Source organism: Procambarus clarkii, chromosome 74 (assembly GCF_040958095.1).
Source record: "Procambarus clarkii isolate CNS0578487 chromosome 74, FALCON_Pclarkii_2.0, whole genome shotgun sequence".
Classification (NCBI taxonomy): Eukaryota; Metazoa; Arthropoda; class Malacostraca; order Decapoda; family Cambaridae; genus Procambarus; species Procambarus clarkii.
Window position 1 is genome coordinate 27,763,159 of NC_091223.1, and position 15,875 is coordinate 27,779,033.

The 15,875-nt window shown below is 47.7% G+C and overlaps 1 protein-coding gene across 1 annotated transcript in view; it reads left to right on the top strand.

Annotated features, from left to right (window-relative positions):
• Nucleotides 1–15,875, top strand: part of LOC138356779 (uncharacterized) — a 1,086,029-nt gene that overhangs the window by 1,018,806 nt on the left and 51,348 nt on the right. The gene's annotated exons all lie outside the window — the stretch shown is intronic.

Genomic DNA, 15,875 nt, shown 5'->3' on the forward strand with positions numbered 1-15,875 from the left:
ACAGAGATATTAGAAAGAACTTTTAAAGTGTCAGAGTGGTTGACAAATGGAATGCATTAGGAAGTGATGTGGTGGAGGGTGACTCCATACACAGTTTCAAGTGTATATATGATAGAGCCCAATAGGCTCAGGAATCTGTACACCTGTTGATTGACGGTTGAGTGGCGGGACCAAAGAGCCAGAGTTCAACCCCCGCAAACACAACTAGGTGAGTACAACTAGGTGAGTACACACACAGTGAGAGGTTAGTGTTGTTTTTGTTTTTAAGTAAATGATGTTCCACCAGCGTATAAACTTATTCCTGTTAATGCTTGGTGATGATGATGCCAACATTTTGAGAAGGATTAAGACAGAAAGACAGCATGAGCCAACAAGATGACACGAACAAACGGAAGGAAAGGTCCAACAAATGGTTATTAGAGTTTAATTCAAGCAAATGCAAAGAATGAAGATAGCGATAGGGAACAGGAGATCAGATACAAGGTACTATTTGGGAAAAGAAATCTTTGAAGAATTTGGGAGAAAGAAAGACCTGGGAGTTGATATCACACCAGAACTGTTCCCGCAAGCTCACATCAAGAGGATATTATCATTGGCATATGGCAGCTTGGCCAACATAAGAACTGCCTTTAGAAACTTGTATAAAGTATCATTTAGGATCATATATACCACTTATATAAGACCAATTCTGGAGTATATAGCTATAGGGTGTAGTCTATATGTAGTTAAGAATAAGACTAAATTGGAGAAGGGTCAAATGTATGCCATCACACTAGTTCCCGAAATGAGGGGTATGAGCTATGAGGAGAGACTACTTGAACTGAACCTCACATCGCTAGAAGAAACAGAGTTATAGGAGACATGATCACCACATAAAAGATTCTCAGAGGAATTGCTAGGGTAGATAAAGACAGTTTATTTAACATACTGGGCACATGTACAAGGGGACACAGGTGGAAACTGAGTACTCAAATGACTCTTAGAAACATTCGAAGGAACTATTTCAATGCCACAGAATTTAACAAATAGATTGTCTAAGGCATTGATGTGGTGGAGACAGACTATACAAAGCATCGAATGTAGAAATGATAGTGGCCAATAAGCTCAGGAATCTGCACACCAGTTGATTGACGGTTGAGAGGCGGGACCAAAGAGCCCAACCTTACCTCCCGGAAATTCAACTAGGTAAGTATACATATCTCCAGAATGCAGCCTGGAGCAGATATCTAACTCTCAGGTACCTATTTACTACTAGGTGAACAAAAGCATCAGGCAAAATAAACTCTACCCATTTCTTTCTGCCTTAAGAGTGCTGTCCACTCGGGTGCGTCTGTGTGTGTATCAGTTAGTGTGAGTTTGTGTTGTGGAGTTTTATCCAACTGACTCCCTCAAATATGTCCACTTCAAGGAGAAGAAGTTATGGAATTAAATTAAGATAAACTAAGCGAATAAATAGAAAAACAGCTTATCTGCTGATTCTTGATCGTAGATAAATGTCACTTCTCTCCTAAAGTAACACTAGTCCCTGGAGTGTCTCTGTGCTCCTTGTGTGGCTCTCTACTCCTTGTGTCACTCTATGTTCCTTGTGTGGCTCTATGCTCCTTGTGTGGCTCTATGCTCCTTGTGTGTCTCTGTGTTCCTTGTGTGGCTCTATGCTCCTTGTGTGGCTCTGTGCTCCTTGTGTGGCTCTATGCTCCTGGTGTGGCTCTATGCTCTTTGTGTGACTCTGTGCTCCTTGTGTGACTCTGTGCTCCTTGTGTGGCTCTGTGCTCCTTGTGTGACTCTGTGCTCCTTGTGTGGCTCTGTGCACCTTGTGTGACTCTGTGCTCCTTGTGTGGCTCTGTGCTCCTTGTGTGACTCTGTGCTCCTTGTGTGACTCTGTGCTCCTTGTGTGGCTCTGTGCTCCTTGTGTGACTCTGTGCTCCTTGTGTGACTCTGTGCTCCTTGTGTGACTCTGCACCTTGTGTGACTCTGTGCACCTTGTGTGGCTCTATGCTCCTTGTGTAGCTCTGTGCTCCTTGTGTGGCTCTATGCTCCTTGTGTGGCTCACTGCTCCTTGTGTATCTCTGTGCTCCTTGTGTGGCTCCATGCTCCTTGTGTAGCTCTGTGCTCCTTGTGTGGCTCTGTGCTCCTTGTGTGGCTCTGTGCTCCTTGTGTGGCTCTGTGCTCCTTGTGTGGCTCCATGCTCCTTGTGTGGCTCTGTGCTCCTTGTGTGGCTCTATGCTCCTTGTGTAGCTCTGTGCTCCTTGTGTGGCTCCATGCTCCTTGTGTGGCTCTGTGCTCCTTGTGTGGCTCTGTGCTCCTTGTGTGGCTCTGTTCTCCTTGTGTGGCTCTATGCTCCTTGTGTGTCTCTGTGTTCCTTGTGTGGCTCTATGCTCCTTGTGTGGCTCTGTGCTCCTTGTGTGGCTCTATGCTCCTGGTGTGGCTCTATGCTCCTTGTGTGACTCTGTGCTCCTTGTGTGACTCTGTGCACCTTGTGTGGCTCTATGCTCCTTGTGTAGCTCTGTGCTCCTTGTGTGGCTCTATGCTCCTTGTGTGGCTCACTGCTCCTTGTTTTACTCTGTGCTCCTTGTGTGGCTCTATGCTCCTTGTGTAACTCTGTGCTCCTTGTGTGACTCTGTGCTCCTTGTGTGGCTCAATGCTTCTTGTGTAGCTCTGTGCTCCTTGTGGGGCTCTGTGCTCGTTGTGTGACTCTGTGCTCCTTGTGTGGCTCTGTGCTCCTTGTGTGGCTCTATGCTCCTTGTGTAGCTCTGTGCTCCTTCTGGGGCTCTGTGCTCCTTGTGTACCTCTGTGCTCCTTGTGTGACTCTGTGCTCCTTGTGTGGCTCTATGCTCCTTGTGTAGCTCTGTGCTCCTTGTGGGGCTCTGTGCTCCTTGTGTGGCTCTGTGCTCCTTGTGTGGCTCTGTGCTCCTTGTGTGGCTCTATGCTCCTTCTGGGGCTCTGTGCTCCTTGTGTGACTCTGTGCTCCTTGTGTGGCTCTGTGCTCCTTGTGTGGCTCTATGCTCCTTGTGTAGCTCTGTGCTCCTTCTGGGGCTCTGTGCTCCTTGTGTACCTCTGTGCTCCTTGTGTGACTCTGTGCTCCTTGTGTGGCTCTATGCTCCTTGTGTAGCTCTGTGCTCCTTGTGGGGCTCTGTGCTCCTTGTGTGGCTCTGTGCTCCTTGTGTGGCTCTGTGCTCCTTGTGTGGCTCTATGCTCCTTGTGTGGCTTTGTGCACCTTGTGTGACTCTGTGCTCCTTGTGTGACTCTGTGCTCCTTGTGTGGCTCTGTGCACCTTGTATGGCTCTGTGCTCCTTGTGTGGCTCTGTGCTCCTTGTGTGGCTCTGTGCACCTTGTGTGGCTCTGTGCTCCTTGTGTGGCTCTGTGCTCCTTGTGTGGCTCTGTGCTCCTTGTGTGACTCTGTGCTCCTTGTGTGGCTCTGTGCTCCTTGTGTGGCTCTGTGCTCCTTGTGTGGCTCTGCACCTTGTATGACTCTGTGCTCCTTATGTGGCTCTGTGCTCCTTGTGTGGCTCTGTGCACCTTGTGTGGCTCTGTGCTCCTTGTGTGGCTCTGTGCTCCTTGTGTGGCTCTGTGCTCCTTGTGTGACTCTGTGCACCTTGTGTGGCTCTGTGACCTTGTGTGGCTCTGTGCTCCTTGTGAGGCTCTGTGCTCCTTGTGTGGCTCTGTGCTCCTTGTGTGGCTCTGTGCTCCTTGTGTGACTCTGTGCTCCTTGTCTGACTCTGTGCTCCTTGTGTGACTCTGCACCTTGTGTGACACTGTGCTCCTTGTGTGGCTCTGTGCTCCTTGTGTGGCTCTGTGCACCTTGTATGGCTCTGTGCTCCTTGTGTGGCTCTGTGCTCCTTGTGTGGCTCTGTGCACCTTGTGTGGCTCTGTGCTCCTTGTGTGGCTCTGTGCTCCTTGTGTGGCTCTGTGCTCCTTGTGTGACTCTGTGCTCCTTGTGTGGCTCTGTGCTCCTTGTGTGGCTCTGTGCTCCTTGTGTGGTTCTATGCTCCTTGTGTGTCTCTGTGTTCCTTGTGTGGCTCTATGCTCCTTGTGTGGCTCTGTGCTCCTTGTGTGGCTCTATGCTCCTGGTGTGGCTCTATGCTCCTTGTGTGACTCTGTGCTCCTTGTGTGACTCTGTGCACCTTGTGTGGCTCTATGCTCCTTGTGTAGCTCTGTGCTCCTTGTGTGGCTCTATGCTCCTTGTGTGGCTCACTGCTCCTTGTTTGACTCTGTGCTCCTTGTGTGGCTCTATGCTCCTTGTGTAACTCTGTGCTCCTTGTGTGACTCTGTGCTCCTTGTGTGGCTCTATGCTCCTTGTGTAGCTCTGTGCTCCTTGTGGGGCTCTGTGCTCCTTGTGTGACTCTGTGCTCCTTGTGTGGCTCTGTGCTCCTTGTGTGGCTCTATGCTCCTTGTGTAGCTCTGTGCTCCTTGTGGGGCTCTGTGCTCCTTGTGTAACTCTGTGCTCCTTGTGTGACTCTGTGTTCCTTGTGTGGCTCTATGCTCCTTGTGTAGCTCTGTGCTCCTTGTGGGGCTCTGTGCTCCTTGTGTGGCTCTGTGCTCCTTGTGTGGCTCTGTGCTCCTTGTGTGGCTCTATGCTCCTTGTGTGGCTCTGTGCACCTTGTGTGACTCTGTGCTCCTTGTGTGACTCTGTGCTCCTTGTGTGGCTCTGTGCACCTTGTGTGGCTCTGTGCTCCTTGTGTGGCTCTGTGCTCCTTGTGTGGCTCTGTGCACCTTGTGTGGCTCTGTGCTCCTTGTGTGGCTCTGTGCTCCTTGTGTGGCTCTGTGCTCCTTGTGTGACTCTGTGCTCCTTGTGTGGCTCTGTGCTCCTTGTGTGGCTCTGTGCTCCTTGTGTGGCTCTGTGCTCCTTGTGTGGCTCTGTGCTCCTTGTGTGACTCTGTGCACCTTGTGTGGCTCTGTGCTCCTTGTGTGGCTCTGTGCTCCTTGTGAGACTCTGTGCTCCTTATAAGACTCTGTTCTCCTAATGTGGCTCCATGCTCCTTGTGTGGCTCTATGCTCCTTGTGTGGCTCTGTGCTCCTTGTGTGGCTCTGTGCTCCTTGTGAGACTCTGTGCTCCTTATGTGACTCTGTTCTCCTAATGTGGCTCCATGCTCCTTGTGTGGCTCTATGCTCCTTGTGTGGCTCTGTGCTCCTTGTGTGGCTCTGTGCTCCTTGTGTGGCTCTGTGCACCTTGTGTGGCTCTGTGCTCTTTGTGTGGCTCTGTGCTCCTTGTGTGACTCTGTGCACCTTGTGTGGCTCTGTGACCTTGTGTGGCTCTGTGCTCCTTGTGTGGCTCTGTGCTCCTTGTGTGGCTCTGTGCTCCTTGTGTGGCTCTGTGCTCCTTGTGTGACTCTGTGCACCTTGTGTGGCTCTGTGCTCCTTGTGTGGCTCTGTGCTCCTTGTGAGACTCTGTGCTCCTTATAAGACTCTGTTCTCCTAATGTGGCTCCATGCTCCTTGTGTGGCTCTATGCTCCTTGTGTGGCTCTGTGCTCCTTGTGTGGCTCTGTGCTCCTTGTGAGACTCTGTGCTCCTTATGTGACTCTGTTCTCCTAATGTGGCTCCATGCTCCTTGTGTGGCTCTATGCTCCTTGTGTGGCTCTGTGCTCCTTGTGTGGCTCTGTGCTCCTTGTGTGACTCTGTGCTCCTTGTGTGGCTCTGTGTTCCTTATGTGGCTCTATGCTCCTTGTGTGGCTCTGTGCTCCTTGTGTGACTCTGTGCTCCTTATGTGACTCTGTGCTCCTTGTGTAGCTCTGTGCTCCTTGTGTGCCTCTATGCTCCTTGTGTGGCTCACTGCTCCTTGTGTAGCTCTGTGCTCCTTGTGTGGCTCCATGCTCCTTGTGTAGCTCTCTACTCCTTGTGTGGCTTTGTGCTCCTTGTGTGGCTCTGTGCTCCTTGTGTGGCTCTGTGCTCCTTGTGTGGCTCTGTGTTCCTTGTGTGGCTCTATGCTCCTTGTGTGGCTCGGTGCTCCTTGTGTGGCTCTGTGTTCCTTGTGTGGCTCTATGCTCCTTGTGTGTCTCTGTGCTCCTTGTGTGGCTCTGTGCACCTTGTGTGACTCTGTGCTCCTTGTGTGGCTCTGTGCTCCTTGTGTGACTCTGTGCTCCTTGTGTGGCTCTGTGCACCTTGTGTGACTCTGTGCTCCTTGTGTGGCTCTGTGCTCCTTTTGTGACTCTGTGCTCCTTGTGTGACTCTGTGCTCCTTGTGTGGCTCTGTGCTCCTTGTGTGACTCTGTGCTCCTTGTGTGACTCTGTGCTCCTTGTGTGACTCTGTGCACCTTGTGTGACTCTGTGCACCTTGTGTGGCTCTATGCTCCTTTTGTAGCTCTGTGCTCCTTTTGTGGCTCTATGCTCCTTGTGTGGCTCACTGCTCCTTGTGTAGCTCTGTGCTCCTTGTGTGGCTCCATGCTCCTTGTGTAGCTCTGTGCTCCTTGTGTGGCTCTGTGCTCCTTGTGTGGCTCTGTACTCCTTGTGCGGCTCTGTGCTCCTTGTGTGGCTCCATGCTCCTCGTGTGGCTCTGTGCTCCTTGTGTGGCTCTGTGCTCCTTGTGTAGCTCTGTGCTCCTTGTGTGGCTCCATGCTCCTTGTGTGACTCTGTGCTCCTTGTGTGGCTCTGTGCACCTTGTGTGACTCTGTGCTCCTTGTGTGGCTCTGTGCTCCTTGTGTGACTCTGTGCTCCTTGTGTGACTCTGTGCTCCTTGTGTGGCTCTGTGCTCCTTGTGTGACTCTGTGCTCCTTGTGTGACTCTGTGCTCCTTGTGTGACTCTGCACCTTGTGTGACTCTGTGCACCTTGTGTGGCTCTATGCTCCTTGTGTAGCTCTGTGCTCCTTGTGTGGCTCTGTGCTCCTTATGTGGTTCTATGCTCCTTGTGTGGTTCTGTGCTCCTTGTGTGGCTCTGTGCTCCTTGTGTGACTCTGTTCTCCTTGTGTGGCTCTGTGCTCCTTGTGTGGCTCTGTGCTCCTTATGTGGCTTTGTGCTCCTTATGTGGCTCCTGAGTAACACTTGTGACGATAATCTCCTTCAAGAGATTGAGCCTGCTCTTCCCTCCACAATTACGTCGTTGGAATTATATAAAACTACTATGGAAGAAATGTCCAACAACGACAACAACACCAGCAAGGTTTGCCAGAGCGCAAAACGTATGCAGCCAGGCACCTGTTCAGACTCAAACCGCCAAACTACCTGTTGATCGCTACCGGCTCCACTGATTGGTCGCCGGTCTGGCTGCACCTGCACTCGCCCCCCCCATACTACTTGATGTCTGGGGTCGCCACGACCTCAGAATGTTCAGTGCTTTCGTGGTTACCACTCCTCCCGGCTAGACGTTAGCGTGTACTGAGAGAGGTGGTAGCTTAAAGCCAATATTCCAGCACCTTCCCTTTATTTTGTGTTGCACTTCTTGTTATTTTATCTTAACGTAACTTTTCATTGTGTCATTTAATTATTCTTATTATTTTGATTGATTGATTTTATTATAAGAATTTGTTTGTCCATTTTTTCATGTTTTGATTTATTTAACGTAATTAAAATTTCATTGTTAAAATTTACTTGTGTTTTGTGTGTCTTCTCCTTACCTTACCACAGACGAAGTTCCAGTTTTCTATTTTTTTTTATAACTATGTGACGAGGCCATACCCCTAGCCTTAAACAGCCGAACACCAACGCGTTACCGTCACAAGTTATATGGGGGCCTGTCCGGGAGCTTCACTCAGGTACTGGTGCCAAGTGGTAATTTATGGTAAGCGTATTTAACTTTGTTAACGTAGCTTTACTATTTTTCATATTCAATTTCATTTTTTATAAGGTGCGGTGTATTGTGCATTACGAGAGTAACATATAGTGAAGGTGAGACAACTTTGGATTACGTGGTGACTGTAGGCCGCAGTCATACTCTTAATTGGTCATCTCTCCCTCCGTGTTATTACTCGTATTTACCATCTATGTCCCTTGAATATTTCTCATTCTGACAGATCATCATATTGGTACCCTGGTACTGTGGTCTGCCCCGGGTCAAGAGTACCCAATCTTCTGCAATCTGACTGTAGGAGGACAAAGAGGGCCATAGTTCCTCTAGCTCGAACTTTAGTTGCTGAATTGGGACCTCAGCAGCAGTTCTCGTCACCAGTTGACACCTCGCACCCCTACACGTCAGTCATCGATGATGATACATACAACGGTAGGGAATTAGCTTATTTTTTCAGAGCACAAAAGTTCGCTAATTCTGTAAGTATCATATTAAATTCAGTAGGAAAAACTTGCTTTATGTCCTATAGAGACGTGGCAAGGTATGCCTACATCCTTGGACTACCAATTTTACTTTTGAAGCATTTAACTGTTTCATTTGTTTTCGAAACTCTGTTTCATTTGTTAGTAGGATTTTCTTGCCCTTATCCTCTTACATGAGTTCCGGGTACAAGATTTCCTGCGCCCTTGATTTAATTTAATCATTTAACATCTTTTACTTAACTTTAATTGTTAAAGATCTCACAGGATAGGTACCAGTTGCCACGTTGTCCTGTTTCTGACATTCACTATTGAATATTCGTGTACCTTTATTTGCTAATTTCACCATGTTTCGTCTCCAAGCTTTCCGTACAAATCCAGCAGGTGAAATAGGGACTTTAAGTCGTGCCAAGAGGACTGAATTACAAACTCTTGCACATGAGTATCAACTTGAAGTTCCCTACCAAGCCAACAAAAATGACCTACACAACCTGTTGCTGGATTACTATTTAGAGCAAGGTAAGATAGACTCTGAAACTCATGAAACTTACTATATTACAGATAAAACTGATTTGGCGACGATGAAACTCAAACTAGAGCTGGCCAAGATTGAAGAACGAACAGCTGCCATACAGAGAGACGAACAAGAACGCGAAGCCGCTTTGAGGAGAGAAGAACACGAACGTGAGGTCGCATTACTCCGTGAACGTGAACGCGTACAGCTTGAAACCAAACACTGCGAGTTGGAAATACAACGCGAACATGACAAGCAACAAGCGACTCTAGCTCTAGAGTGTCATCAACGCGAAATCGCCTTGGAAACTTCACACTTCACTCAACGCCAGCAAGCTACTGCCAATCTTCCCGTCAGTTTTAATATATCACATGCAAGTAAGTTAATGCCATCCTTTGTAGAAGCAGAAGTTGATGTGTTCTTTACCACCTTTGAAACCCTTGCTAATCAACTCAGTTGGCCTGTCGACCAATGGGCCACACTTCTCAGAGTCCATCTTACAGGTAGAGCTGCAGTCACACTCAGTACTTTGGCGTCTGAGAATGACTACCACACTCTGAAACAAGCAGTGTTGGACGCCTACCTCCTCTCTACTGAAAGTTATAGAAGGAAATTCCGTGACCACCTGAAGGCAAGTACCACTACCTTCCTCGAGTTTGCTAACACGAAACGGAGGTATTTCATGAAATGGCTGGAAGCAGCACATGTCTCTACTTTTACAGAACTCGTCAACCTGATGCTTGTTGAAGAATTCTTGAGACGTGTGCCACCTCCTGTCCGCCTCTACTTAGCAGATAAAGAAGAAACTGACTACCTGAAGTGTGCTAAGTCGGCTGACACTTACAGCCTCATCCACCGGCTGACACCCGAACCATCCTCCAGTAAGAAGTCGTGGTACAGTTACGAGAAGGTGAGCCCCGATCAAGCTGGTTCACAACTGTACTGCAAGTATTGTAGACTATATGGACATACCATAGACAAGTGTGGTAAGTCTCAATACAAGGGAACCACTGACCAACAAAGGCCCAAACCAATTCCTCCTAAGTCCAGTAAGCCTGTGATGAATGTTGGTGTTGATGTTAATGATCTTTCTCTTTTCAGTAACCACCTGTATACTGGAACTGTCTCTGCCAACGGTTCAAATCCGGAGGGACGTTTCAAATTGAAGATCTTGAGGGACACAGCGGCTCTACAATCGATCATCTTGAAGTCGGCTGTGCCCAACATCGTCTACACCGGAGAAACAGTCTTCATCACTGACCTCACTGCTACCACTCCATACCCTCTCGCCAGAGTCCACCTGGATTGTCCCTACGTGAACGGGGAAGTCCAAGTCGCCGTCAGCGAAAAGCCTTTTCCCATGCCTGGAGTGCAACTTCTCCTAGGCAACGACTTGGCAGAAGACCTGCAACCGACCAACCTGATCGTCATGGACAAACCCCAGGTGTGTAACTCTGTGCCAATAAACCCTATTCTAGAGTATGTTCCAGCAGAGGTTCAAGAGAGTGATGAAGTTTCTCCTCCGGTTCTCGTGACCACCCGTGCACAAGCCGCACGTCCACAGCCAGCTGACTCTACTGCTACCGCTGTCCCTCAAGACCCTCAGAAACTCCCCCCGCATCTGACCAAGTTGGAGTTCCGTAAGTTGCAGAGGGAAGATCTTACTTTAACACCATTGTTTTTCCAGGCTGAGACTCAACCCGACAGTATTTCTGGGTTCTTCCTAGAGAACGACTTGCGCTACCGCAGATATAGACCCAGTAAACTGAAGGAGGAGGACGATTGGGCCAACATCGAACAACTTGTGATTCCCACCAGCCTGCGGCCCACTATTCTACACCTGGCCCACGGAGCATTCTCCCACTACGGCTTCAACAAGACTTACCATGGGATTCGTCAAGACTACTACTGGCCAGGTATGGTAAATAACGTCAAACAGTACGTAAAACAGTGTCATACATGTCAGATGGCAGGCAAACCGAACATCTCCATTCCCAGAGCGCCACTGATTCCCATACAGGTGCCTGCGGAACCTTTCCACAGACTCATAATAGACTGTGTTGGTCCTTTACCTCAGACCAGTTCAGGTAACGCCTACATCCTAACCATCCTGTGTCCTACCACCAGATTTCCCATAGCAGTTCCAGTGAAGAACATCACGGCTGCTACGGTTATAAAACATCTATTGAAGATCTTCACTCAATACGGATTTCCCAGGGAGATTCAAAGTGACTGTGGTACCAACTTCACCAGTGATCTCTTCAAAAGGACACTGGAGGAGTTCAACATCAAACAGGTATTGTCCAGCCCCTATCATCCTGCTTCACAGGGTTCTCTTGAACGTAGTCATCAGACCATCAAAGCACTCTTGAAAAAGTTTTGTAGTGAAACCTCGAAGGATTGGGATAAGCAGATTGACCTTATAATGTGTATTTTCAGAAGTCTCCCCAATGAGTCCCTAGGAGTATCTCCTTATGAGATGCTCTACGGCCGTAAGTGCCGTACTCCCCTTAAGGCTTTCAAAGACTCTCTCAGAGATGCCACCTTCAGTGAGTATCAGAATGTGCCCCAGTTTCTTCAAAACCTTCAACACATTCTAGAGAGAGTCCACCGCTTTGCCCATGATAATCTATTGAAAGCCCAGGTGAGAATGAAGACTCATTACGACCAGACCAGCAAAGTAAGAAAATTCAAGCCGGGAGACTTCGTCCTTGCCTATTTCCCTATCCCAGGTTCACCTTTACAAAACAGGTTTTCAGGACCCTACTGCGTCAAAGAGTTCAGGAATAATAACAACTACGTAATAGAGACTCCAGATAGGCGGCGGAAGACCCAGCTGTGCCACGTCAACCTCCTGAAGCAATATAATGGTACTCCTCCCACTGTCCTGACTAACTATTCTACTTTCACAGAACCCTACATCCACAGTGAGACCTTCCCGGCTTCTCCTCCCGAAAGCACTGACAAGGAGTCAGCGCTTTCTAATTCCGAAATCCTTAATGATCTTCCCAAATACTTTCAGGATAATCATAGTGCACCTCTCGTCAAGATCTTCAGAGAACATCAAGAGTTGTTCCGAGATGATCCCCAAGAGTGTAATGTTACCCAGCACGACATCCAACTGCTCCCCGACACCCGGCCGATTCGTCAACCCTTCTACCGAATCAGCCCGAGCAAGAAGGAAGTCATGCGTGCTGAGGTGCAATACCTCTTGGATCATGGACTGGCTACACCTTGTGAGTCCCCCTGGGCCTCACCTTGTATCTTGGTGCCCAAACCCCAAGGTAAGGTGCGGTTGTGCACTGACTATCGTAAACTGAACTCTGTCACTGTCAAGGATGCTTACCCCTTGCCAAGGATAGATGACATCCTTGATGCCATTGGTAGTGCCCAGTACTTGTCCCAAGTGGACTTGCTTAAGGGGTACTATCAAGTGTGTCTAACGGAGCGCGCTAAAGAGATATCTGCCTTCATCACTCCTTTTGGACTTTTCAGATATGAACGCCTTCCTTTCGGACTATGTAATGCCCCGGCCACCTTTCAAAGAGCTGTCAACCGTGTCATCCAGGGCTTGGATAACACATACGCCTACCTGGACGATATCGTCGTAGCCTCCAACTCCTGGAGTGAACATCTGCTCCAGCTGCGACGTCTGTTCTCCAAGCTCCTGACAGCCGGCCTCACCATCAACCTGGGCAAGTCCACTTTCGCGAAAGGTAAAGTGCGTTATCTGGGTCATGTTATTGGGAGTGGCAGCATAGCTCCGTTAGACTCACACACTCAAGCCATCCAACAGTATCCACAGCCTACCACCAGGAAGCAGCTCCTGCGCTTCCTTGGTCTTGCCTCTTACTACCGTAGGTTTGTGAGGAATTTCAGTACAGTCGCCACACCTCTAATTCTATTAACCAGTCCCAAGCAACGGTATAATTGGACCATACAGCAAACCGTTGCTTTCGAACAACTCAAATTCCTCCTTTGTTCTAACCCCATTCTCGCCTCTCCAGATATCACCAAGCCTTTCGTCCTTCATGTCGACGCCAGTGGTACCGGCGTTGGTGGTGTCCTGATGCAACAACGAGGCGAGGAGGTTCTACCTGTCAGCTACTACAGCTACAAACTGAAACCACACCAGAGGAACTACAGCACTATTGAAAAGGAGCTACTATCCATCGTCCTGAACCTCCAACACTTCGCTCCGTACCTACAAGGCGCCAGATCTACCACCATCTTCTCAGACCACAACCCTCTCCGCTTCCTACATCAAGCCCAATTCTCCAACCAGCGTCTTCTACGATGGGCTCTGTATTTACAAGACTTCAACCTGGAGATCCGCTATATCAAGGGTTCTGACAACACCATAGCCGATGCCCTCTCCAGAGTTTATGAAGTAGAAGCGACTCCATCCATTACTCCACCACATAACGACGTACTTCTTCCAGAACCGCAGGCTTCGGGGGAGAGTTGTGACAATAATCTCCTTCAAGAGATTGAGCCTGCTCTTCCCTCCACAATTACGTCGTTGGAATTATATAAAACTACTATGGAAGAAATGTCCAACAACGACAACAACACCAGCAAGGTTTGCCAGAGCGCAAAACGTATGCAGCCAGACACCTGTTCAGACTCAAACCGCCAAACTACCTGTTGATCGCTACCGGCTCCGCTGATTGGTCGCCGGTCTGGCTGCACCTGCACTCGCCCCCCCATACTACTTGATGTCTGGGGTCGCCACGACCTCAGACCTCAGAATGTTCAGTGCTTTCGTGGTTACCACTCCTCCCGGCTAGACGTTAGCGTGTACTGAGAGAGGTGGTAGCTTAAAGCCAATATTCCAGCACCTTCCCTTTATTTTGTGTTGCACTTCTTGTTATTTTATCTTAACGTAACTTTTCATTGTGTCATTTAATTATTCTTATTATTTTGATTGATTGATTTTATTATAAGAATTTGTTTGTCCATTTTTTCATGTTTTGATTTATTTAACGTAATTAAAATTTCATTGTTAAAATTTACTTGTGTTTTGTGTGTCTTCTCCTTACCTTACCACAGACGAAGTTCCAGTTTTCTATTTTTTTTTATAACTATGTGACGAGGCCATACCCCTAGCCTTAAACAGCCGAACACCAACGCGTTACCGTCACACACTATAAGAAAGACCCAACCAGGTATGATGCTGACTTCCTTTACCTGCCGGTAGATTAACCTTCAGAATCTTATGTTAAGATTAAACTTTAAGATTTAGGCAGCCTGCACCGGAGAGATAATTTGTTAAGTCGAGTTCATATCAGGTAATGGTACCTTTTTTGTTAAGTATTACACTTTATTTAAGCAATGACAAGAATTATTGTTAAATATTAATTAACCTTGCTAGTTTTATTAATTACGTCTTGATGGACATTATGCCCACTTTATCACGGACCTGCAAAGGAAAATATGGTTATGGCAGACACATGCAACAAGACAAAATGGAATCCAATTTTTATGACCACCTCACCTCACTCTCCTTCCTGATTATTTTGATGTGATGTTGACCCAGAGTATTCTGTCTGGTATGTGTAAATACCAGACTTCCTTTTCTCTGCTATCAACTTCAAGCACGATATTGTAGTTAACTGGTACGGAGCACCGATGAAGTTAAATGTTATTTGTGCATCCAACCTCATGTGCTCATCCACCCAGATGGTACACATGAGGATATGTTAGTTTTGCTTCCACCCTCATGTACTCATCCACCCAGATGGCGCCCATGAGAGTGGATGAAGTTGCCCGGCCTCTTTAAACTAGGAATTTCTACTCAAGACTATTAAGTCTATCCGAGCTATCCGTCAGTTAAATACGGGTCATATTATTTACTTGATACAGCTACGCCTAATGTTTATATGGCAATTTGATTTATTAAAGTATCCTGGTAAGACCCATACTTACACCTCGTGTCCTAGTTGGGTGACATGTAGGGGTTTCTGCTGAACACTTTTGTTCCGGAGACGCTCGACTTGCGCCTAGGAATAGCCAGACATGGACCATGTGGCTCTTATGTAGACCATGTGGATCTTATGTAGACCATGTGGCTCTTACGTACATCATGTGGCTCTTACGTAGGCCATGTTGCTCTTATGTACACCATGTGGCTCTTACAAAGACCATGTGGCTCTTACGTAGGCCATGTGGCTCTTATGTACACCATGTGGCTCTTACATAGACCATGTGGCTCTTACATAGACCATGTGGCTCCTACGTAGACCATGTGGCTCTTACGTAGAATATGTAGCTCTTACATAAACCATGTGGCTCTTACATAGACCATGTGGCTCTTACGTACACCATGTGGCTCTTACATAGACCATGTGGCTCTTACGTACACCATGTGGCTCTTACATAGACCATGTGGCTCTTACATAGACCATGTGGCTCTTACGTAGACCATGTGGCTCTTACATAGACCATGTGGCTCTTACATAGACCATGTGGCTCTTACATAGACCATGTGGCTCTTATATAGACCATTTGGCGCTTTCGTAGACGATGTGGCTCTTACGTACACCATGTGGCTCTTACATAGACCATGTGGCTCTTACATAGATCATGTGGCTCTTACGTAGACCATGTGGTGCTTACGTAGACCATGTGGCTCTTACATAGACCATGTGGCTCTTACATACACCATGTGCCACTTAGATAGACTATGTGGCTCTTACGTAGACCATGTGGCGCTTGCGTACACCATGTGGTTCTTATATAGACCATGTGGCTCTTACGTACACCATGTGGTTCTTACATAGACCATGTGGCTCTTACGTACACCATGTGGCTGTTATGTATACCATGTGGCGCTTACTTACACCATGTGGTTCTTACATAGACCATGTGGCTCTTACATAGACCATGTGGCTGTTATGTATACCATGTGACTCTTACATAGACCATGTGGCTCTTACGTACACCATTTGGCGCTTACGTACACCATGTGGTTGTTACATAGACCATGTGGCTTTTATATAGACCATGTGGCTGTTACATAGACCATGTGACTCTTACATAGACCATGTGGCTGTTACGTAGACCATGTGACTCTTACATAGACCATGTGGCTCTTATATAGACCATGTGTCTCTTTTATCCTTTAATGCCCTTATAGATCAGGAATAACTAATATATCCATATTCCA